This window comes from Lygodium microphyllum, chromosome 4 (assembly GCF_053477565.2).
Source record: "Lygodium microphyllum isolate KBCC chromosome 4, Lygodium_microphyllum_v1.1.10, whole genome shotgun sequence".
In the NCBI taxonomy this organism is placed as follows: Eukaryota; Viridiplantae; Streptophyta; class Polypodiopsida; order Schizaeales; family Lygodiaceae; genus Lygodium; species Lygodium microphyllum.
The window spans coordinates 159,906,091-159,912,275 of NC_141138.1; positions in this window are offsets into that span (position 1 = coordinate 159,906,091).

Here is a 6,185-nt window from a genome sequence, read left to right on the forward strand (position 1 = left end):
AATGGAATGCCACAAACTCTCCATAGTGATAGAAACAGTAGAAAAAAATGGTGAGGGTATGACTAGAGGTGGGAGTCCTGCATCACCTTGGGAGTGGCGGCCATAGAACCTAACTAGAGAATTTTGTAAGTTCTCTAGTAGTTCTATTGACTTTCTTAATTTATGTGTTACTCGTAATAATAGCCTAATTCTAACAATGATATTTTGTATTTTTTGTTGTAGCACTCCATTATAATTCATGATCCTACATGCTTGAAGACTAATATGCAGAAAGACATTATAATTCATGATTCTACATGCTTGAAGACATGATATGCAGAAAGACATGGTCTGATTGTACTTATCGACAAGCCATATGTATGTGGTAGTCTAATATATCATACCTCTTTAGTATTTCCAATTTTTAAGTCTTGTAATACATTGTCTACTCTAGATTGATCTTTGGTTGTGTTGGAGACTCATTTTGATCCTTCATTGCATTGAAACGAGATACCAGATAGAGACATGAGCTTGGATTCATGGAGCACTCCTCTCTTTTTTGACCTTGTGCTCCATACATTATTTTTTCAATTGATTGTATCTAGCTTTCTTTATACACATTTTTCCTTCATTCTATATGGCTCACATTGAGCGACTTTTATAGACATTTTTTCCTATTATTGTTTCTCTTCCCTATCATTCCATATAATACTATGGAATGTGATGTTATCATTGTACTTGTTCATACACTCGATCAATGGATTCCTTATTTCTGGCAAATCATAATGTACATTTTTTGAAACTTAGTTGTATGTTAGATTATAAATGAATTCTAGAAGAATATTTAGACCATGTAGGGCTACATGCCTTGCCACCCAAAAAGAAATTGTCTATAACTCTCACTATTTGCATTAGAAATTCACTTGCAACCATTGCTATTAGTGTTGCAAATTTATTACAACTATCATTATTTATGTCAGTATGGGCGTCGATATTTTCCAACGCACATACCAATGTAAATAGCAATTATTTTCTAGTGATGATAATAGAGACAATGAGGGTAGTTTTTTCCATAATCAATTTTGTCACTTTAGAAATCGGTATTGTGTCTATATGTTATAGTACATAATGGCTTGGGGACAACCAAGGTGAGCCAAGAGCTTATGTCATTACAACTAGTGCTTGTTTGATATAGCCAAGAGACCTATTTGGTGGTTGACTATTCATCAGGCATATTGGTCACTTCGCCAACTTGACAGCATCCTAGCTCATCAATGGGAAGGCCCGACAACCCAAGGGTGTGGATCGAGGACCAATATAATCAATGGTCTCACAACAATGGTCATAATGAGATGGCTAATTTTTTTCCCTTTTTTTAAAAAAAAATTAAAAATTTCAATTTCATGATATCTATAATGTCTCATGAGATGGCCACTAGTTGTGGAGCCAAGAGCTGCTTTTGATGATTGAGCTAGTGGTAGCTTATAGTGAGATGGCGGGTACATGGAGTGGGGCCAATGATGGCTTTTGTGCCAATGGTTGAGCTCCAAGCAAGGGGCTAAGAGTATTATGACCAAGACAAGTGCACTTGGGTGCCCTTGGTCAATGGCAAAGTCCCATTTGAGCCATGAAGGTTGGCTCAAACCAAGAGCTAGCCTAGCAACATGGGATTATAGTAGCCATCCAAGTAGTGAGGAGGGTAGTTATAGTTGGTATGGGATTGTAGAAGCCATTTAGTGGTGAGGAGGGCAATTCAAGCTATGTAGGTAGGGCCCAAGTGGCTGAGGGGTGAGAGACACCAAGGAGGAAGGCCAAGTTGAAAGTGGCCTCTTTGACCACCCTAGTGGACCTTAGAGTTCAAGATAAGAGTAGTGGTCAAAATGTGGCCATTGGCCAAGTTCCCTATCATGAAACAAGGCAAGCTAAGTGTCAAAAAATCAGGCCAAAGGGAGTTCTACCTTAGTCATCACAAGAGACCTATTTTAGGCCAAGAGGTCTATTAAGAGTTGAGAGGCCAAAGCCATGACATGCTGATGACTTACTTACGGGCCAAAGGGGGCCAAAGGGGTGCACCCAACAATAATACCCAACAATGGATTGTGTCAAGAGGTTGAGAGGTAGCAAAGCCATGCCTAGCATTGCCATGAAAAGTTTAGTGAGGAGAAAGTAGCAATGTGCATAAGAAAAGAAACCTTGTTCTCTCTCATCCCCAACATAGACAAGAAGGGCATTTCCAAAAAAAAAGGATAAAATATCCAAAATCATTCCCATTTTCCTTCTCCCACAAGGTATGAGCAAAGATCTGAAGATTGAAAACTTTTTTTGTGTTTTTTAACGTTAAGGATTATTTCTAAAATTTGTTTGTCTTTCCTATTCTTGCTACATGTCTTTCTTCATCCAAGAAATCATTCAAAGCCTCAAAATATGGAGTCAACCTCTTCTCATTTGATTCTTCCTAAAGTATACCATGCTCCATTTTAGAGCTCGCATAGGGCTCACTAGAATGGGTGAGTAGTGCTCATGGATCAACAATTGCTCTAGCGTTTACTCCCCATCCTCTTCTCTATCCATTTCTCCCACAACCTCTTGGATCAGTGGTGTTAGCACTCCTCCAAAACCCACGTTTGATGCCTTGAATGCTAAATTTTTTTGTGCTGACTTAGCCCTTGTTGCTAGGGATTCTCCACTCATGGCTCTTACGGCTGATGCTAGTACTTTAGCCAATGCCTAGATTGTTATTCAAACATAGGTGTTCAGGTTTACTTCATCCAATTCCTTGGCTACAAGGCTCTCAAGTAATGGCACCCCTATTTTGTTCGTGAGGGCATTGTACCTCTGGCTCAAAAAGAGGGCATGCACCATCTTGGCTTGCAACCTGACTGTAGGCTCGAGGATGTCTGCTATGTTGATTCCATCATTTGTACACTTGTTGCTTGTCTATCCCCAGCATACCATATACATCTCTCTTTGGCCTCTTCTTTGGCTTGTCCACCAACCCTAGAGCTTTCTCCACCAACTTCGGGCTAAGCATCACTTCCATGGTCCTCGTTACATCTCCTTGTTTGATTGTCATTGTGCCACTATTCTTCCTAGCATTGAAGGATCTTAGGAGCTATGTGCACCTCTTGTGGCCTAACTGACCTTCTCCAGGTACTTGGTTTGCAACTTGACTGTAGGCTCAAGGATGTCTGCTATGTTGATTCCATCATTTGTGTACACTTGTTGCTAGTCCATCCCCAGCATACCATATACATCTCTCTTTAGCCTCTTCTCTGGATTGTCCACCAACCCTAGAGCTTTCTCCACCAACCTTGGGCTAAACATCACTTTCATGGTCCACATTACATCTCCTTGTTTGATTGTCAATATGTCACTATTCTTCCTAGCATCAAAGGATCTAAGGAACTATGTGCACCTCTTGCGGCCTAACTGTTGACCTTCTCTAAGTACTTGGCTAGATTGCATTGCTGCTTAACAATCTGCTTGGCTGCATCCTCAATTGTCACGAGCTCTTCTAGGTTGTATATGCTCTGATATCATAGTTGGTCGAATACTTGCATCTCCGTGGTTAGATGATATTTGTTCTATTCTTTCTCAATAAATGGTAATCCCGCCATTTGGACCCCTAACATAACACTACAGTTCACAATGAGTTCTCTTTGAAGGATAAGTTTTGCCTAAAATTGTAGTTAGAAGGAAACATTATCAAATAGTGAAATGTATAGGTCAAGGAATGAAAATTTTTCATGTCGATCCTATTAGATATGCTAAATGCCCAACACTCATAAGATGCCACCAATGATCCATGGTGCTCAAAGTTGTAAGGCCCCCATTATGAGAAGCCATATGTGAGCTTGGATATTGGTTGAGTCCTGACTTGTATGTCAAATGAGGTTTGTGAGTGAATGGCAAAAAGGTGACCGTTGTGGGTCTAATCTTTGGGATAGATGGAGTAGTTAAGCTAATAGAGCAACTCGAGGCACATTGCATCAAGTTGTAGTCTAAGGGAGTTATCAGGGGAACCTATTTTGGGGCTCGAGGGTTGTAGAAGCAACCCTTGGGCTAGGGGGTCCCAAGGGGGCCAACGACCCTTGGGTTGGGGGGTCTAGTAGCAGTGCCCTCGGCCCGTGATGGTAAAAGGGAATATTCCCTGGCCGACTAGTGAAGGCTCATATGGTAGGTCGGTCAAGCCGGCCTAATCACCTTCGCAAGCTATAAAAGCTAAACCCCTTCACAGCCATCCATCATCTATCTTTCACCCAATCATAGTTGTTTCAGCTAGCCTTAAGCTCTTCACCTATCTCCTATCTTGATCGCCATCTAAGCTTCACAATGAAAGTGCACAAGTAGACAAAGCCATCTTCGTATCAGTTGTTTGCAGCTAAAGAATTTTTTTTATTCTCCTCTTATATGTTGTGTACTCTCTATCTCTTTCTCAGTATTTGTTCACTACACTGTGTAATTTGTACACATCTATCGATACATTCCACATAAGAACTTCATGAATAAATTTTCACTAAATGAGAATTCACCTTAAATGAAAATTCACCTTTCATCTCCCCTCTTGGAACAATGAGAATCCTCCCCACGATTGGAGAATGAAGGGATAAGGGCATTTAGTACGCTCTTGATGGGCTCTAGTGTTTCAAGGGCCAATCATAGAAGTATGGGTTATACTCCAATGTAGCATGGTGGTCCATGTCTTGTGGGAAAATGCCCACATGTATGATATAGGTCAAGACATGAGTCAAGAGATCACATGAATTCATTCTACTAGCAACATGAAGTTATTCTTCTGCCAGGATCCTATCTAAGTATGGATTCAACATGACATTGTCCTCTAATGGTCTATTTCATGTCAACTCTAGCACTCTAAATAAAGTTGGGGCCATATTTGAAAGTCTTGATGGCTCATCATTGCTCTACATTGGTCATGATTTGGCACCCCTCTTGTTCCCATTGGATGCGAAGAGTGTACTTTTTCCATCAAAAATTAGATTTGGATTCGGCTAGCTTTTTCAGCTCAGCTAGTTCATCGAGCAACATTGGAATTTCGTTCTTTTTGAAGAATATGATTAACCACTGGTTTAAGGTTTTTTCTCAAGAAATTTCAGTGGCAATCAACTCCTCTATGATTGTGGAAGTTTTTGTGAATATGAATTCAAATTCCTCCCAAGAACAAGGCAAAGAGCATACATCGTCCATTTGCTATGTGTTCTTCAAGCAGGCCTAGCTCTAAGCATTTATAGCTTCTAGCAAATATAGTGTGAAAGTTGAGACCAATCATCTAATATAAGTCACTAATTCATCTCCCATCTACGTGGCCACATCGGATGCTAATTCAAGAATTGATCGGCGTTGATAAGATGGTTTAAGGCCTATGGGTGGTTGGGGTGACTGTACTGGACTGTTGGGATATGGTGGCATTTGCTATGTGTCGGTCATTGGAGTGTTTGCTATTTTTTTCTTGTGATGAAGCTTGCGGTTTAGGATCCATGCATGTCTCTATTTGTGTAGTGGGTGGTGCATTGTAGGTATTAGGCTTGTATTAGGGCAATGCCTAATGGTAGTGGGTCTGATTTTTGGGCAATAGACCCATTGATGCTTGTGGATTGAGCATCTTCTTGCTTACTCTGATTTTTACCTCCTACTGGCTTATGAGTGGTTGAGCATCTTCTTGCTCACTCTGATTTTTACCTCTTGCTGGCTTATGGGTACATATATATTGGTTGGAAGATTGTGGTGGATGGGCAAGTCCACCATTCGTGGACTTAGCCAACCACACCAAGGTGTTGTTGTCATAGAAGCCTTGGGCACACAATAAGGCTTTTGGCCATCGCGGTTTGGTCATTTGCCTATTTGTGTAGCACCAATTTTTTCTTTTAGACCTAATGTAGAGGACATGAGAGCCATGAACTCTTGCAGATGTGCCCTTGGAAGGTTGTGATTTTTGTTTGGGACCCCACTTGGTTATCAGAACTACAGCTTTGGTCGGGGATTCCAAGTGTTGCAAGTATTTCTCATTGGATGTCTATGTGGGTTCACTACCCCCTCCTTAGGGATGGCACTAGGTTTAACTACTGGTGGTTCTGTGGGTTTTGGTGAAGCCACATTACACGTGCTAAAAGCCATAACTATCCTAATATTGCCTATGGCATGGTGGATGCACTGAAAGTTGTAGTCCACATTGCAACGAGTCTACATCT